The sequence below is a fragment of the Rhipicephalus sanguineus genome, chromosome 7 (genome assembly GCF_013339695.2).
Source record: "Rhipicephalus sanguineus isolate Rsan-2018 chromosome 7, BIME_Rsan_1.4, whole genome shotgun sequence".
NCBI classification, from domain to species: domain Eukaryota; kingdom Metazoa; phylum Arthropoda; class Arachnida; order Ixodida; family Ixodidae; genus Rhipicephalus; species Rhipicephalus sanguineus.
This window is the reverse complement of record NC_051182.1, coordinates 42,034,098-42,054,029: the sequence shown is the minus strand read 5'-3', so window position 1 is coordinate 42,054,029 and position 19,932 is coordinate 42,034,098. Positions and strand designations below refer to the sequence as shown.

Sequence of the window (19,932 nt, the reverse complement as noted above, 5' to 3'; positions counted from 1 at the left end):
CTTCGTACTGGTGCATCATGAAACATGGCACTGAGCCTTGACAGAAGATTTTCTAGGCCCCACATGCTGGCAACAACACCCGCCCTGTAAGCGTTATGAATTGTGTGTAGTCCGCAGGTGCCCAAGTTCAAACATTGAACTTGATGGTTTTTCTGCAGGTAATCCTCCATTCATCTAAATCACTTCAGGTTTACGTTGGGGCCATCCATCGACAGCTCGACGGTTTTCTCCAGCGGCAAATCTGTCAAGGCACCTAGAAATTTCTCCTGGAGTTCTTCGGCAGTCGAATGTCCCATGAAAAGCGGCGAGCAGTATTGCGTCATCACGTGCTCCGGCGTTGTGCTCCAGAACCGCAAGTGGATGTCCATCTTTTTTCTGTAAGCAGTCGTTCAAGGACTCGTCGAAAAGAATGGTCTACCCATCAGACTGCCCCGCTTCGCGTTTCAGGCAAGAGAGAAAAAATGGTCTTAGACCATGACACACAACAGCCTTACGGAATGGGCGCCTTCATTCCATTCCAATTCCATTCCGGGAAATTAAAAATTGTCGCAATCCCATTTCTTTCAATTCCTCGGAATAAAAAACTTAGCCCATTCCCACTCCGGGAATGGCCGGGCAGTTCAATTCCATTCCTATAATTCCTCAACGTAGGAAAGACATCTTGATAGTTTTATCAAGTTAAGAATGAACGCCCCATAAAGCCGACGTCATCAGATGCATTAAGAACTGCAAAAGTACGCAAAACAAGTTACCAAGGTCGAGGGATAGCAGCTTGGCGACATATCTCGTACAGTACAATCGCCCTACTAATTCCCATAGGGGCAGTTCTCCCGCTATATATATATTATTTGCATGGTCAGCATGTTTCAACGAATGGTGATGTTTTATTATTGTTTAAGCTTAAATGTGTTAATGCTAAAATGACGACATAGCGTATTTTTATGCCGACAAAAGTATAGTGTTCAAGAAGACTAAGCACCTTTGCCACGCGTCTGGAGCGGTCGTGAATTTGGTTGATGGGGAACTAAAATGGGGAACTAAAGTTTGGTTGATGGGGAATGGGGAACTAAATGGGGAACTAAAATTTGGTTGATGGGGAACAAAAAAGCTCTATATCTGCTGGTATTAGCTGGAACAGTGCACCGCTCGCGCACCTTGTGCCTTTGCATCGAATACGGAACACTGGGCCGCACTGCTCGTCAGCACTCACGTGTGTACTGTGCGCGTCGCAAGCATGGATGGGGTGAGGAGAACTTTCTAGTTCGCCTGTGCACAGGTATGCAATGTCTTCCTTGTCGCAAAGGTTATTTACGTGGGTCAGGTACTAAACTGCTCGTGAGATAAAGATTAGGCTGTGGTTAGAGTATTCGGCACTTTCGTATGGGGGTATCAATGGGAACCTCACGCGCAGGTTCCCAGGTACACTAACTTATGCCTCGGTTTCTCTTTTACAAATCGGCAGATCGTTCACACTTTTACGCTACACCTACCCTTGGCTCTGGCTAACTAAAGGTGGACCTAGAGAATGCCTTGTGGCCTTCGACTTCGAAAAAGCATGTACTCAGGCCTACATGACTAATATGAGTATGATATACAGTAGTAGCAATTAAGGATGTAGGAATATACGTTCCTCCCCAATGCCCTCTTTGCTTTATTGTTCAATTCGAGGCTCTGACTAACGTCTGAAGTTTGAAAAACAGCGCGTAGACGAAAACGTGCTCTGTTTTTGGAAAAAGATGTAATTCCATTCCTATTCCATTCCCTGGAAAATGCGCTTAGTTCCATTCCCATTCCATTCATCCAAGCGTTGTCACCATTCCCTTCCGGGGTCGCGAAAATGTGGAATGATTCCGGAGTCATTCCAATTCCGGAGTGGTAACTTCGCAACACTGCACACAACATACGCGGACTTCTGTTGCCCACAGGACAATGCCTTAGCAATGTTACTATCAGGGTACATTTTCCTGAATAAGTCCTCTGGGCGGGATGATGAGTTGTAAAAGCAGTGGGACGTCACCATCTTCAGGGTCCACAGTATCTCTGCGTCGGTCACGCACTCGTGTGCTTGGCAGACGCTGCTCACATCGGACGACTATGGAACTGGCTCTACGCGTTGCTCATTAACGGCTGGCACCATGTAGGTCCGCACGTTACCATGGACTGTAGTTGCTGTCGTGTTCTCAATGTGCCTTGCACTCTTGCACACCCCCTATACTTTCCTTGGCGTTATTGTCTGTTAGTTCCCATTAATATTGTGTCTAACAAAGATAAAACGAGCCCTTAAAAATCATCTGTTTTCCTTCATTCATAGCGAGGGTCTCGTCCTGGCAGACTTAATGCCTTCAGGTAGTATGCGAGGGATTATTGGTCAGCTGCCAGCCCGTAAAAAGATCACGTGCTACGTGACGCCAACAGGCAAACAATGAGTGTTCCACACTCGCCGCCATGGCTGCGATTGGCGCTGACTAACACTCTTTGGTTAATTCAACATATATACCCCAGAAAAGTGGACGGGAGGATGGCCGCCGCCGTAGCTCAGTGGTAGAGCATCGGACGCGTTATTCGAAGGTCGCAGGTTCGGTCCCTGCCAGCGGCAAGTCATCTTTTCGTCCACTTTACTTTCTTCCCATTTATATTCTAAATACTGCAGATAACACCCCCTATACTTTCCTTGGCGTTATCGTCTGTTAGTTCACATGGCTTACACTTTGCCCGATGCGAGTTTGACGTATCCGGTGAAATCCACTCCCTATAAGCATCAATGCATAACCACGACGGCTGAAAATTGCACTTGCCTGGCGTAGTGCCGCCATAAATGACGCGACTGCGAATATCCGCGCACACTTGCGCACAGTCTCCACAAAAAAAGCTAGGCTTAGCTCCGTCGCTGCTGCTACCTTGCACTGAAACAATGCCTCCTTGACTTGATAAAGAGTGGTTATTGAGGGAAGAAGCGCTTCTTTCTGTCTCCCAGACTGGCGACACGGCTAAGAGGTGACTATACCTGGCGACAACTTTCTGTGGCAGCACAGCCAAGGCTACGCAACCGAACCACGCACTTTTTTACTCCGCTTCTGTATGTAGTCCGCGAACGCTAGCTTTTGTAGAATACGTAGCATGAAAGAAAACATAAAAAGAAAAGAAATAGGCATTACGTTCAAGATTGCTTGCGTTGAAAGTAAGAATGATAATCCCGTAAAGAATTTGCGATTTTTTCTCTTTCGAGTTTTCAGGTTTTCTGGTGTCCGTTTCACGTTTTCCGTCCCCACTAAACAACGATGGCGTCGCTCGGCTGCAACAGGTGCACGTCGAAGCTTGCAAGTGAGCATAAGCGCGTGTTCGTTAGGTGATCTGTGTTCGTCGACCAGAAAGAAACAAAGACAGCGCTGCGTTGTGAATTATTTTGTTGATTTGCCCATACTATCACCGAGAAAGAAGTGTGCAAGTGATACCACCATCGCAAGTGGGTCTCTCATCGCGATAGCTTCCTTGACGCTGACGACGGCGACCTGCAAGTCTTCAGCAAGAAGAGCCGCTTCAAAGCAAAACTGCGATTGGAAACAGTACGTAAAATAAGTGGCCCATTTCATAAAATGCGTTGCATACATGGTCGGTATTTCGGTTGCCAACTATTACTGATACAGTCGCACCGAAGATTGCATCTAACACCGTGCCCGTCGGCGTCTACGGCGGAAGGCGTTTTGGCGTTTTGAATGAGAGCAATTTACGGTGACAAAATCACCAATGCACAGCTTCTCGGCAACAGACGCGTTCATGACTATTATGCGACTGCCAGCGTGATTTTCAGTTTGCAAAAACACTACAATATCACAGCATATCCACGGGGTGAATGATGATGAGTGGGGCGAAGCTACGGAGGGAATCATCTGTAAACCGTGAAACTCTTCCGTGAAATGCGCCCAGTACATAATATAAAGAGTGTGAAACATCGTGTATATATTAAACATCAAACTTTTATTGTACTGTTGGTTTACGTGGTCCCTTCATTATCACTTGTGATCGGTGAAATGCAAGGAAGAAGTCCGCTCCCGAGCGAAAGAGCGCCAAGAGCGACCGCATTCCCCGCTCGCCCTGTGCGAATTAAAGGCAAGGCTAGAGGGAAGACAGGACGCGCGTTCCACGACGCGAGGTCGGTAGCATGCCCAACGAAAGCCAACGGAACGCGATCGTGCAAGTGCTCCGGCTTCGCATCGCCTCATGGTTCCATTTAGCGTCCCAAAACCAAACATATTGCTCCAGGTGTGCCTTGCGTTTTTCGTAGAAATAATTTCTTTATCATGTACATTAAGACGAAAAGTTGAAAGCTCACTAGAGTGTATCGCCCGCAAAGTATGTCTTTTAGTGTGATTTAACTCTCGTACGGCAGGGTCCTCGCGCCGTTGCCGGTCCACCTCGCCCGTTGACGATCGGGCGAGGTGGCTACATATAACTACTACTACTACACTTTAAGAAAAACATCTGGCGTTCTTTCGTTCTGCTTTTACAAAACATCTGGCGTCTTTCGTTGGTTTATTTCATCAATCAACGGCGTTCTGAACAAAATTTTTATTGTTTAATCACGCACAGGAGAAATCTCACCAGGCACTACCTTGGAGGTAAACAATGGCTGCTAATGGCAATGAGAGACAGAAGAAGTCGGCTTTTAGCTAACACTTACACTTCTACTTCTGCTAACGTTTCCTACTGGAACATGCCAATGGCTGCTAAAGGGGAATGAGAGACAGAAGAATTCGGCTTTTAGTTAACGCGCACTCTGCGAATTTTTTATTGTTCAACAACGCACAGGAGAAATCTCCCACCGGCACCACCTTGGAGGTCAAAGCGTAAGACTTGTTACTCACTACTACGACGACTACGAGGGACGAACGGGTGCCGCCTTAAGGAGCTTCGCCCCTAAAAGCATTCTTGACCACGGGAGTAAGGAACGCGTTTCACCCGTTTGTATAATCGCACACGTGAGACGCCCGCTCCTGACTGGTCGTGGCCAAGATATCTGCTGCCTTTCGATGCCTTCGCGTCCCCTGACAAAATAACGTGAGCGTCTCCAGAAAGTTATAGCGTCTCCAAATGTAGGAAAACGACGATGTCGACCCTGTGTTCACCGAAATTCAGAAAATGGCTTGTTACCTTTGCGTAACCTTTCCAATTGCACAGTTACTGCTGGGCCGTGGCTTTTTTTTTCTTTGAAAAGTAAGACCGACCGCTTTAATAAAGCTGATTCCTGCGTTCGTTCGCAATACAAAATATTCTATCACTTTTCCAAGAAATAAATGTAAACAATACTAAATGGTGCTCGCTTTGCACGTGGACTTGAACCGCTAGCACAGTAGCGTTATATAATTTGATTTGCAGAAGAACTCAGCAACGATTCCAGGTATTTGTGCTGCATGATTAAGTATATCAAGTCATGTGGTAGATTTCGACTACATCTATGAATAAACTATCTGCATAAATTCCCAAATAACATCATGAGCCATGAATACTCGTATGGAAACGCACATGTTGTATGCGCTCGCGAAACCAAAACCGAAATCGCCCGCGAACGGACTACTTGGCGTAGTAACAGATGTGCAGAAGCTCCGCCCACGTAGCTATGGCTGTGCTGCCACAGAAAGTTGTCGCCAGGTGTAGATGCCCGCCGCGTGGTCCGGTAACCCGGTTCCGTACCCTCTGCCTCTTTTTTTTTCCTCCGCAGTCCAGAGCCATGCCGCAGTCAGGCAACGAGCGCCGCCTATGCCCTAAGCACACGCCTGCAATGGATGCAACGGTATTTTCTTCCTGTGACGCTCAATACGCCTGCCCTGTGTTAAAAGGGAATAGGAACACCTTACTTACTTACTAACGGAGGTCACGTGATGCTGCCTCCGAGATTGCCATCACGCCTGTTACCATCTCAGAGGTGCCAGGCGCGGCGCGTGGCGGGACTGACGACATCGTCTGCTGCGGTAAGCGTATTTCCGCTGCTGCCGGAAGTCGGTCACGCAAAGAGCACTGCCTCACGGATTTTGTGGGGAACTGAGGGAACCGCCGCCGCAATGGGAAAGCGAGCGACGCGGCGGGCATCTAATACTCCTGTCACGGACACCACCGAACTTCGTTAAACTCCATCGATGTAAAACTCCATGAGGAAGTTCGACGGAGATGGAGTTGTGTTCATGTCACACGGCAATTTTACGAGGTTTGGGCAGAAGCCTCAAGGCAGGGTTCTGTTTGGTGTCACCGAAGTCTGGCAACTTGGGGCACACCACGGACGCTGGCAAAATACTGAGAAGCGCGAAGCGGCTTGTGGGTTACGTGCGCCCCAGTGACAAGGGCACGGACGCACGCCTGCCCCGAAGGGGCAGGCCCGCGGGATAAACAGCGCGTGGCCGCGAGAGCGGCCACTAGCGCGTGACGGAGACCCTGCCAACCGGCCATTGAGCGTCAGCGAAATGGCCGCACTCGCGAAGCGAGGGCGAAGCCACGATTAGTTTTCCGCGCCCGAAGGGCGCAGAGGGCCTTCACTGAGCAACAGGGAAAAATCACAGCATATCCAGGGAGTGAATTATGATGAGTGGGCGAAGCTGCGGAGGTTCATCGGTAAACCGTGAATCTTCCGTGAATTCTGCCCAGTACATCATCACCGACTTGAGATCGGGCGCATTTATACTAAAGGTTCGATGAGTTATGACGACTTGTAGCTCACTTTAATTTTACATGTACGCTGTGAATTTTCATTGTTTAGAAAAGCATTGCTTTAGAAAACATCTGACGTCTTTCGTTAAGCAGCTGGCGTCTTTTCGTTTTGCTTTAGAAACATCTGGCGTTCTTTCGTTTTGCTTTTACAAAACATCTGGCATCTTTCGTTGGTTTATTTCATCAATCAACGGCGTTTTGAACAAAATTTTTATTGTTTAATCACGCACAGGAGAAATCTCACCAGGCACTACCTTGGAGGTAAACAATGGCTGCTAATGGGAATGAGAGACAGAAGAAGTCGGCTTTTAGCTAACACTTACACTTCTACTTCTACTAACGTTTCCTACTGGAAAATGCCAATGGCTGCTAATGGGGAATGAGAGACAGAAGAATTCGGCTTTTAGTTAACGCGCACGCTGCGAATTTTTTATTGTTCAACAACGCACAGGAAAAATCTCCCACCGGCACCACCTTGGAGGTCAAAGCGTAAGACTGGTTACGCACTACGACTACGACTACGAGGGACGAACGGGTGCCGCCTTAAGGAGCTTCGCCCCTAAAACTGCCGGCAACTTTGCACACGTCCCTGCCAGCGTCTGTGGTGTGTCCGTGTCGTATCACTGGGGCGACTGGGGCGCACTGCCCCAAGTTGCCAGACTTCTGTGACACCAAACAGAACCCCAGCCGCAATAGGTCCATTAGGCGCTGCTGTACCTACAGTCTGCATGCAAGATTTCGCGTCTAACCACGCTGAAAACATTCTCAATGGTATGTGTGATTATAAAAATTATAATTTAATCACATCGGTACAAAAGATAATTTTTTTCGTCTCTATCACAGAAACGTGTACCTGCAAGCATGTTGGCAGTAATTTTGACAGGAGCGCTGCAACACTGTACGTTTGTTTTGGTACGCGTCTTCTCTACGCGTGCCGATTGTAAAACACGCTGCAAGTTGTCGTAGAGCTCTTTTAAGTTGCACTACCACCCATATCACGTTGTCCTTTCCAATATCGGTTGAGCACAGGTCTCACGTCCAGTCCACGAAGCCTTTGCTGCGGATGACTCCCACAACAGTCCGCATGTATACTGCCAGCACGAGTGCCGGCGTCGACGAAGAAGGCAGAAAACCCGCCTCACTCTCTGTTGTGACTATTGGTAGTGCTGAAGTAGAATGAAGAGCACCGTAATAAGAAAGAAACGAGATGCGCAGACGTAAACAAAACGGTGCACACGGACTCGGAGACACTTATTCAAAATGGCGGCACGACGATTTTTCGCGAGGCATGGTGTGGAGAGTATGCGCACTCATACGCGTTTATTTTTTGCACGTTATGAATGGATTATTCAGTGAAATGACTTTCAAAATTAATAAAATTCATTATTGTGTTGACTGCGGCTGTTTTGTGTTTGCAGTATTTTCCGTAACTGCAGATTACTGGGGACGAGAGTACTCCATTCAGCCGCTAATGGAGATCGTCGAACTCCCTTCGCGAAACGCTGCTTTTAACTTCCTTGGCGTAAGGGAGACCGTGTGACGCAGACCGCATCTCCGTTGACGTAACGGCGAGGGAGTTACACGGAGTTAGCGGGCGCCCGTGTGGCAGGGGTATATGGTCCCTGTAGAGGGACTTTACGGGCATCTGGTCAAGGAGGCTGTAAGGGCTGGCGTGTCGAGAAGGGGGGAATAGTTGTCTTACCCCCAGAAGTGCGGCTTCCAAGAAGCCAGCTCCCGGCAGTCGAGGGTCGAAGCGCAGCGGCGCTCGGTTCGAATGTATGAGGCGCGGGGACAGAAGAACACTTCTCGCTGCCAGTAACTGTTCGAACAAAAGCCGCGCCCTATTTACCATCGGTTTAACGACCAACGCAGCGGCCCACGGGATTCCGGGAAGCAGCGCAAAGGGAGCCAAGAGAGTGCCCTTATGAAAATGAGTCTTGAGTGTCTAGTGTCGACTAGGTGCGCTCCTAATGAGTCACTAGACAGACATTAGACATGCAAAGCCTAATGTCGTTTAACATTAAGTGTACATCGGAGAGTCAAATGACCATGTGCACTTTAATTTCTGGTGACTGAAGTGTTCAGACTTTCAGTTGCCGTTCCTAATGTCAAAACGCGCATCACAACAAAGAAGTTAAAAAGCCTTAATCGCCACCGTAAAATCAGTTTATCACAATAGACAAGTTCGTCTTTCAGAGACTACAAGCAATAAACAATTTGTGTTGCAATGTACACAAATATCGTGTTTCAGTAGAATGCGTAAATATTTTACATATATCGCCCATGCACCGGCGATCGAAGAATTGCTGACGACCCCAGCAAGGTTCATTATATTACCTGCCGCATATATAGAAGTAAGCATTTCCTTATTTTTAAAAGGCATGAGTCGATCACATATGCAAATATGAACAGATATGATCAAGTGACACTGCGAACACTCGCTCAGGGGCCCGTGTTGCACATTTTTCCAGTAGAAGTTAACGGAGGAGAGTGGGGATTACCCGCACGGCGTCGCGAAGGATTTTGGGGGGCGGAGAAGAATTGGAACTGTGGACAATGGGTGACGTACAGAAAAAAAAGTTCGTTGTTGTGATAAAAATTAGGGACTGTTCTTATGCATGGTGCACTTACATATATGTCCAAAACAGAATGTTGTTGGTTGCAAAGATACGCGGACAAGCGTTTTTCCCAACCTCAAACTACTGTCTCTATCTCTCCTCGCTGTTGCAACGCTGGTCAGAAGCAGCCGACAAGCAAAGTTCGATTTGGCCCAACGTCGCGTACATCCTTCTCCCGCCCCGCCCCCCTCGTAATGTCGTCTCCACGCGACTCTCCCGCTCTCCACGGCGTCAACTCCTCTCTCCCTTCACTCCTTCCTTGTCCCATTCACCTCCTCTGTGTGCAACGTTGGGTGTCGCTTATCACACCCTACCCATTTCCTCCTCCCATCATAATCCCTACCTCTTTCTATCCACGGGAGAGGGCAGTAACTTGAAACAAAAAAGCGTTTCTTTTGAGTAAGGACTCAGAGATGACCATCGTCTGGGATGCGAGTTTGAAAACTGAACATTTCTAACTTACATTTCCCCAAAACAAAATGTATAGTTGTATAACAAAATCGAACAGCCATAACACATTCCCAACATGCACACACGGGTGTAAAAAAAGCCATAAATACACTTTTTTGTATGTACAGTGACAAATAAAAACAACATTGCTTTATTTTCTACGGAGCGCTGTTTGAAGAGAGGGTCAGCACGCACCAAGGAGATATTTATATTTGTTCTGATTTAAGCAGCGTCATCTTGCGTTTTTGCACTTGTGAAAACGTCGCACCTTTTACGTGCACCTCACAGTCAAAATAGCGCCTTCGTCTTCAAGTGAGCGCTCGTCACCCTCCAGCTTTCCCGACGACTCGCCGAGGGAGCTTCTGACGAATTTCACTAGCAAATGGCTGTATAAGCCTGAGACGGCCGCTCGAACAATGAAATGGCCGTCACATGAGGTACGGAAGGTTCACAAACCAAAACTAAATTCGAAACGCGCGCCGAACCGGACTATTTCGCGGAGCAGTACATGTGCAGTAGCTCCGCCCCCGTAGCCTTCCCTTCATTGCCAAGAAAAGTCCTTGGGGGCACTTTAGTTGTTTGACGGGTGCGCGCGGTTTGTGTGTGTGCCATGCTGTGTTCTACAATGCTTCGTTACCACGTTTATCGATTATGCACGTTGGTTACGTGATTCAATATCAAGTGTACCTTCCAAGACGATCTAGGTCCTAGTCTCGTGACTGACGGCGAGTGCGGACGTACAGCAGCCTTTTGACAAGACTGTCGCCGAGTGTACGGTACATTGTGGACTGTAAAGCTGAAGAGTGCGCAGTGGATGCCTGATTTTGGTAAGTTCTAGAATATTTCTGAATTACACAGCTAGGTTACTTCATTACATGACGTCTTTTACGCAGGAACCGAGTGTGATCGTCTGGGCGGTGTGTTCACTCTGCGGGGATGATGGCCAGAGGAAGGATGATAGACAGGTATGTTTTACGCTATGCTCAATGCTTTCTGTGCACTTTATACGGTTGTATGAAGCATTCACTATGTGTGTTCACTACCTACAACTGCAACGGGTGGATGAAGGCGCGTTGCTTTGCGCGATACTCCGCTTCTGTAACGCAAGCGTTTCGTGTAATGGCGCTCTTCTTCCTTGGCTGTTCGATTATTCCAAGAATGCCTGTCGCTCGGCCCGCCCGCTTCCCGCTTGCTGGAGTGCGAGGGTAGAGGGGGCATACAAAAGCGCCGCTGCCGCTTCTCTCCGGGAGCTGGATGACCTTGAGGACGCCTGCGCGATGTGTGTCGCAGGGAGGGTCACGCTCGCGTTGTCCTTTTGGGCGCAGGGGACCAGAGTGGGGGAGGTGAGGAAGGAGGGGAGGACTGCAGTGCTTGAGAGCATGGCCAGCATGGCCCTTTCTCGTAGACGGGACGCGGCCGCGACCGAGGAGAGAAAGTGGCCCGTTCTTGGATTCCGCCGCTCAGAAGCGATCGTAAACCGAAATAAGAATCATTTGCAAGATTTTTTGTAGCCCAGTTGTGATTCCGTAAGTAAACTTCTTAGCGTCGTCGAAAGTTAATGAAATCGACTACAGCTGTATACTGCACGAGATCATCGCCTGAAGCTACTTGTACGATGGCTTATCACTTCGGAAATAAAACTGCTTTAAACATAACGTTCATCGCCTAGCCTTCTCATGATGCAGGTACAAATGAAGTAACTCTTCAGGAAACTCAGTAATAATTGGCATGTAGTACGCGGGGAGGAAGATATCAAAACACGCTGCGGCTGCACATGCGCGCGCGGTGCTCTGCAGTGGCGTGCGTTTGTGGCTTTCTCCGCGACTACTGCATCGCGCTTGTTTTTGTTAGAAGTTAGTTGCGCTATGGTTAGGATTTTAATCTGACTGTGCAAGGTCGTTGCTACGAGAAACGAACTTGCGTTGGGTGAACCCACTTGAAGATAATACAAGTCAGTGAATTACGTTATATTCTGGTACTAACACCATGTGTACATTAATTTGAAGTAGCACAAAATGTTTATAATTATCAATTCTAGACAAATATGCCAGTTAGTTGCGTTTGGGAAGGTGCCTTTTGTTGCAATATTTGTGTTTGAGAAAAATGATGTGAAATATTTTTCCCGTCGTTATATTGTTTCCTGAAGCATACTGGTTTATATTAACAGAAGTTGTTGTAATGGTTAAGCAGCACTGTTCCAAGAGCTTTTTATCCACTGTGCTGAGGTGGCAACAGCACACCTCAATTATGTGCTTATCTAAAGTTCATGTTTATTTTGTGAGCTTTTCTTAAGGGAGCATGAAACTGAAAAAGCGCTCTTATTTGCAGGTTGTGCGACTAAGACGTAGCATTCATTGTGAGAGTGCTACTTTAATTTTATGAAGTAATTATTAGGGGAAACCAATCTAAATTCTCATATGTAACTATGTGTGCAGAAGTTTAGAGAAGGCTGACAAAAGTGGTTAACGGTTTTTTTTTATGGCTTGCAGCACTACAAATTCAAACCGATATTCCAGGCATTGATTGGCTTTAACACGACTAGAATTACTTTCCTAAACGGCTCAAATTCATCATATAATACAATATGTAAAGCTCGGCATTATGGAGTGTGCACATGGGCCACACATACTCTTATTTTATCAATTCATGCATTTTATATTGTGTAGCAGAGCTGATGTAATTTTCGTCATTTAAATGACCTATATGGTAATCTGCGTTCTCCAACCACATAGTGTTTACTAAGTACATAACTTTCTGAAAGTTCGGCTTGCAATGGCACCATTACAGTTGTCTGCCATGAGCCGTTGCTCAGGTTATACCTGTTCTTATAGCGCAATCCGAGTCCATCATTCAAGGCCCTTGCTGGTATATAAACATAGACTTGCCTGAATACATTGTATGTATTGTGTGTGAGCTGTAAGGTCTGTGTGGTGCGCCAACTCATGAATGTTTTCTGGTATCCTTTACATATGTAACCGGTGATCTCACCTGTTCGTGGAGCTGAAGCAGACGACAGCTTGCAGAAGAAGATGGGAGCGTTCTACCTGTGAGCCTGGTCGAGTTTATATTTTATGGTAGGCATTTGTTTCAATCTTTACAAAAAGCTTGGACATGTTGCGCCTGCTCATGAACCTATTGCACCTTTTTTGAGGGAATTCTAAGATCAAAGAAACAAGACCCTAGACGTAACTCCATTAACCCTGTAATGCCCAAAAGGCGTTCTGCCTTCAGAGAAATTGTGAAAAAACACTCACCATATTTACTCTTCTTGTAGAGTTCATTTTAAGAAAAAAAAGGGTGCAATTTTATTTCGATCATAACTTGATTACTCTTAATTAAAATTAATTAATTAATTTGATTAAATGAATAACTCAGTGTAACTTCATTATAACATGTTAAATATACAATAATGGCTTTTCCATGAAGCTTTGACGGGCTTATTTCCTCTTTTCAGGCATTATTTTTAACGTATCATATATGATACACTGGGTTTTACAGGGTTAATGTATACTTGATGCTGGACTTGACCTTCTGTGTTGTTTTCCTGTTTTCTAACAGGATTTGCTGAAAGTTTCGATTGGAAATGCGATATAAGATGCAATTTTGACTAACTCTAACTTCACAAAAGTGTTTTTGTCAACTACCTGCACGGGGCCTTGGCAGTACATCTAAGTGTTCTAAGGTGCACGATGTGTTGGATAAAGTTTTCTTTGCAACTCTTATATATTTACTGCGATCTTTCGTGCAGGATACACATGCATGGATACACATACATGGATTCCCTACAAGGACCCTGCGCATCAAAACAATCTGTCATCAATGTTAAGTAGACAGATTAAACGAAACGAAGATATGACAGGTGTACACCATATTTTTCTTTCATTTAACCTCTGCATGTTTCCCAGTCAATAAATGTTTTTATCCATTTTCTTTTGTTGAGAAATGTCTTTGTACAGCACAAGTGTTGTAGAAGGTGCATACATGCACTTTTGTATGATGCTTGGCTGCATGTGTATCAACCAGCAAACACATTGTCAGGCACAACTAATATGTGATTCCGTACTATCATCCGGACATATCATAAATCTTATCATGCACTGAAATAGTTCTGTTTCAGGAATGTTATGAATGTCATTGGCCATGAAGCACAAGCTTGGCCGAGGGTCATCGAAAACAGGATGTTTCATACTCACAAGAAAGTCACTCATAAGGACACATTAGAATGACGGTGGCCAATATGTTTTTGAATGACATTATGAGTACATTAAAACAATTCTAAAGAAATACATTAGAGAATCAAATTAGTGTTGATGTCAAAGGTCGTTTCATGCTCACTAGACTATCACATGTTAATACGCATCAGACTATCACATGTTAATCTGCATCAGACTATCACATGTTAATACGCATCAGAATAATTGGCCAATATGTTTTTGAATGGCATTTCAAATACATTACAAAATTCTAAAGGGACACATTAGAGCGTCAAATGACTGAAATGTCAGAAGTCATTAGACTTTCTTTTTGAACTCGTCTGACATTTTCATAAGGGTGACACCAATAAATCTCGCGTAGTGTCCGCAAACGGCCTGTCAGCGTAGACAGTATGCCGCCGAGTAGGGATCGCATGGTCCCGCTAACTAACCGGCCGCACAGTGTATGTAGCACGATCGGGGGAGCTGAACGGCGCCAGCATCGCGCGGGTGTGTTTTGAGTGCACTTCTAGGAATGTCGCTTGTCGGCCGCGTCCACGTCTCTCTCTCAGGCAGGTGGCTCAAAAAGCTTCAGAGAGAGAGGGTGGAGGCCTACGGCAGACGAATTTACAGTTGGCCCAATGAGCGGTCTGAGTGATATTGATTTGCCGTGGGGAAAACTGGGAGGAGCACTGATGGTGTTAAAACCTGGCTCCTGACGGGGGGTTCCTGTCGCAGGAGCGGTGCTATGCACTTGTCGGCTCTGCCGAATGATGATGCGCAAGTTCCGATGTATATAGCTGCCACTTAACCTTGTATATACACTGTATATAAATATCGTGTTGTTTTGCAAAGAAAGGAGTCGTCTCTCTCCTTGAGAAGTATGAACAACCACGATGAGGCAAGGCAGCTACGGACAACCTTCCACTCCCTTCAGGAATTGACGGTGGCTACGCAGCCGAAAGAGCTCTGCTCCGGAGTCAAGAGGGAGTGGGGAGAAGGTTGGGAATTTACTGAGGCATTGGCTGGAACCACACTATTGCGTTATGGCTAGAGAAACGGATTTGCTTGGATGCTTTGATGGTTTGAGCACATAGTTGCCAGGCGCTCAAAGGAAATCCTCTGTATTACGGCTGAACGTACTTCTATTGACGAAATTCAAGGACTTTTAAGGACCTCAGACAAATTTAAGGGTGTTCAAGGCCTTGAAAACGCCATTTTAAAATTCCAGGGTTTTCAAGGGTTTCAAGGACCGCTACGAACCCTGCAGCCATATTTTTTTCATGGCTGGATCACTTGGAAATGTGTGGCAAGACAGTCCACTGTTCTTCAATGTATTATTGTCACAGCCAGGAACACAGCAAGTCTGCCCACTATATCCTCTAGAGGATGGCATTCTGCATAAAGAGCACACATAAGCACAGTCAGCTTATTATCATCTTCTTGAGACAATCAGTATTTATCAAGGGGTCACAGGAAAATGGATGGAGACATGAACTGTTCAGCAGAGGCTTAAACAGGTGAGCCTCAGCCTAGAACAACTTTACTACCATCGAATTTTTTCTCAAGCTGAGGTGTCAATGTACTGCCTCCATTAGTTTTCGGAGAGAATACGATTTATATCAGGTTATGCCAGCATAGAAAATTCTAGTACGCTTCAGGTCTGCAAGACTTCACTTGAATTTCCTTAATCACGCACTCTCAAAACAAGAAAAACATTGCTGCACTGTCAAGGAAACAAATGCATACGAGCTTTATACCTTCAGCGAATTTACACGGCGCAATATATTGCACAGACGTCACGGCGATTGTCTAGAGTGTGAGATTTTGGGGTTTTGAGCGTCGCTTACGCCATGTCGTAGTCTGGTTTTATAAAGTTCCACACGCGAAAGTCGGTAAAAGTTCAGTAGCGCCAAGCACAACATCGGCAATAACACCCCTATGCATGGTACCCCACTCCTACAACCTTTCCATTTTGTGTGATATCAAGTTCGACGCAGAATATTCATTCCCCTAAACATTCGGACCACCTGTTACTCGGCGAGCACTGCACGCGATGTACTCGGCCAAGGGCCTCACAAGGTGAGCGCGCTTACGTCCGCGATCGAGCATTGCGAGATCAAATTTCTCGGTCGCGTGTCACACCTTGGCACAGACAGCGAAGGAGAGCCGATCCCTACCTATAAATACGATGCTGGCCGGGTTCGATCGGAATCGAAAGCACGCTCATATGGCCGAAATGTATCGATGTCGTCGCCTCGATTGCGGAGAGCCGACAGGGCAATATAAACGTTTGAGTGGCGTGTGGAGCTACAGCAATCATGCGGTGAAATTTAACGTCAGTACGGTTACGCGTATTGCGATTATACGCTAGAAGGCCGGGCGTTATCGGTCGTGGACGTCCGAGCAAATCAAACCAAAGCCCACTGTTCGAGCGTGCGGCAAAACCGAGCAGAAACGCTAAAGTAGACACAATCAACACAGTGAATGATTGGCTCTTACCTTTGGTAGCGGAGGACTCCGCTGAGAACAAGTCTTGCCGCGGCTTTTGTCGGAAAACGGCGTCCTGAACAGGCACACGACCACCAAACTCCCGCAAACAGAAGGCGCGCGCGCGGCAAGCGTATGCAAGCGCGCGGCAGCGTACCAACAATTCCCATGAGCACTTTCGCGGCCGCTTGTGGCGCTGCAGTGCTTGAAAAAGGTCTATTCGCCGTACGATCTCACCTACGTCAGGCAAGTGGCTCGACAGATTCCTGAAGGTGAAAGGGACAGGTGTGTTGCCGATGGCGTCGATGTGATTTCGCGTTTTATGCCTTCTACCAAAAAACTGCCAGTTAGGAAAGTCGTGGGTTACTTCAAAGACAATTCACTAACCCTGTTACCTTCTGACAAAGAGGGAGGTTTTGTCGCTTTACCAAACTCTTTATTTATTGAGAAAGCGACCACAGCCGTTCAGTCCGTCTTTAGAGCTGAGGACGACACTTCCCTCTGCAAGGTTAAATCCCAAGCAAAAAAGCTGTGCGGCACCTTAAGTTTTGAAAAACTTGCCAAAGCAGTAGACAGGTGCAAGAAGCTTAGCCTTGATATCTTCTTCACGGCCAAAACACACAAGGTCGATTGCCCCCTGCGGGTAATTGTGACAGAGAGAGGAACATGGCAAAAAACTGTGGCATTATTTCTGCATGAAAAGCTCAATTTGCTCACCGTTGATGACCCCTTTTTAATAAGGAATTCGGACATTTTGTTTAACTTTCTGGAACAGGTGCTATAGCCTTCCAGAATCTCACGGGTGTCCATAACAGTAACCTCTTAGAGCTTCTGTCTTTTTATATCAGGTCGACTTTTGCATCTTTTAATGATCGGACATACATACAGAATAGTGTCTGCATTGGGTCATGTCTCGCCCCGATCCTTAGTGACATATACCTTGCATATCATGACCGATTGCTGATGAGCATGCTTGACCAAAATATTGTCGCCAAAGTATGTCGGTACGTGGACGACTTTTTGATTTTCATTGACTGCAGCGACGCTGCCTGCCAGCACCTAACCGACGGAATTGTAATGACTTTTAAAGAATGTTTCAAACCGCTTTTATTGACACATGAAATGCCAATTGACAACAGATTACGCTTTTTAGATTTGAATTTGATTCTTTCACCTGACCACGTGTGCTGGCTATATGAACCTAGAACTGGAAAACCTCTTTTACCCTATGACTCTTCCCATTCCAAGTTAGTTAAGCGAAGCATCACAAATCTTTGTCTCATCAATCCCCTCAGGAAATCATGTCATCATGTCATGCAGCGCAGCTTTGCAGCTCAGGCTGAAAGGCTTTTGAGTGCTGGGTACCCAGCTATCCTACTGGTATCTATAGCTGAAAAGCTATTAAAACAGATAAAGAGAGACTGCAACTCCAAGGCTCAGCCGCAATCTAACGACCGAAAAAGACCCGTAGTTTTACCCTACGTGCATGACATTTCCCACCGACTAAAAATGATAGGGGAGAAAGTCGGCGTGAAGGTGGTGTTTTCGGCGCCGGATAAGTTACAGCGGCTTTGCAAAGCAGTCAATCCCCTCAAATCACGTGCCACTGTTTGCTCAACCAAGCACAAAACTCGGTTTGTGCCATGTGAAGTGGGGGTTCTTTACTCGATACCACTCTCATGTGGTAAGAGGTATATCGGCCAAACGGGACGCTGCCTTAATGAAAGGCTAAAAGAGCACCATTACAATGTTCACAAAGCAATCCAGGGCCATATTGGAATTCACTGCCGCGATTGTGGATGTTGCCCTATGTTTGATCAATGTGAAGTGTTAATAAAGCACCCGTCACAAATCACTCGAGAAATATTAGAAGCGCATTGTATAGCCAGAGCTGGCATCACGTGTATCAGCGCTCCTTCCTTGGCTTTATCTGAACATGAAGTGGCCTTTCTTAATCGGGGAAACCGTCTGTGAATCTGTGGTGTGTGACGGTGCGATGGTGTCTAATCTTGGCGTTGCGTTAGGGTGTTTTTTGCATGCTTGCGCAAGTCTACATATTTGATGCATTTTGCCAATAAAGCTCAGTTGGAAGTTAGCGCTCTGTCCTCTTGTGTAGGTCTGCTAGGCCGTTTCTTCTTCCCCGTAATGCGCTATACCATTTCAAGGTCTTTAGACGGTCTACATAAAATAGACTTCATACAAAAATAAGACGGAAGTCTTTAGACGGTCTACATAATATTGTCACGTGGTCGTGACGTCGATGAAGACAGCAGTCGGCGTTTGCAGGATGAAACTGTTTATTTGGCCGAACTTGTGGCCGGAAAATGAGAACTGGAACTACAGCAATATACGCTGTACAATGATAGCGGCGAACAGGGCGTCGTTCGTCGATCAACTGACAAGCAGTCAAGCGCGTCGGCTTTTATACAGGCGCTATCGAACTTTCCAGCGATATCGCTGGTGGCGGCGTAATCTCTAGACAAAGCTGGAACATTCGCGTGCGGGGCGCAATCTTAACAAACCTATCTACTACAATCGCGACGCTTCTAGAACACTACTTCGCCGACAGCGTCGAGCGTTGATAACCGTCCCTGCCGGTCAAACCCGAATACATCAAAACAAGACAAGAAGTGGGCGTGGCATTGCCCCCCTCTGAAAAAGCATCGTCCCGATGCTTGTGAAAGAACATAGAAGAGAAAAAAAACAAGTGCATACACAAATAAATCACAATAACAAAGGAAAAAAAATAGAGTCCCCAGGCTCGCTAACGCGCAAAATACGGCTTAAGGCGCACGACATGGACGACTTCAGGTCGCGCACGGCGCCGCTGAGAGTTCGTAATGCCGTCAGGGACAACCTCATAGTCGAGTGCGCCGAGGCGTCGAAGTACCCTGTACGGTCCGAAGTATCGTCGAAGAAGCTTCTCACTAAGTCCTCGTCGGCGTATATTGGCGTCCATACCCATACACGGTCACCGGGTTGGTATTCCATGTGGCGTCGTCGAAGGTTGTAGCGGCGGCTGTCAGTCGTCTGTTGGTTCTTGATCCGTAGGCGGGCGAGCTGTCGTGCTTCTTCGGCGCGCTGTAGGTAGGTGGTAGGTAGGTGTCTGGCGACGGAAATGCGACGGCGCGGGGCGTTGGTGATAGCGCGGAGTGGCGACAGCATGGCGTGCAACGGCAGCATAGCTCATGGCTTCCGGCTCAGGTTGTGGCGGTGCACTAACTCCCAGCGAATGCTGAAGTTCCTCACGAACGACGTCGGCTATGGAATGCACCTGGGGCTGCGATGCAGGAAACATCTTTCGGAGCTCTTCGCGCACGACCGCCCTTATCGTCTCACGCAAGTCGTCGGAGCCCAGCGCATGTGCTTCCCCGTAGTTCGTCGTCGGCATGCGGCGGTTGTATTGCCTCGTGCGCATCTCGAGCGTCTTCTCGATTGTTGTTGCCTCCGCGAGGAATTCTTGGATGCTCTTGGGTGGGTTTCTG

At 46.9% G+C, this 19,932-nt stretch overlaps 1 long non-coding RNA gene across 1 annotated transcript; it reads left to right on the top strand.

The window, feature by feature from the left end:
* The first annotated feature begins 10,343 nt into the window (after positions 1 to 10,343).
* LOC125759272 (uncharacterized) lies at positions 10,344 to 13,663 on the top strand. The gene is made up of 4 exons (XR_007416847.1): positions 10,344 to 10,591; positions 10,658 to 10,729; positions 12,774 to 12,838; positions 13,513 to 13,663. It is a non-coding gene; the product is annotated as an uncharacterized LOC125759272 (long non-coding RNA).
* The last annotated feature ends 6,269 nt before the right edge of the window (positions 13,664 to 19,932 follow it).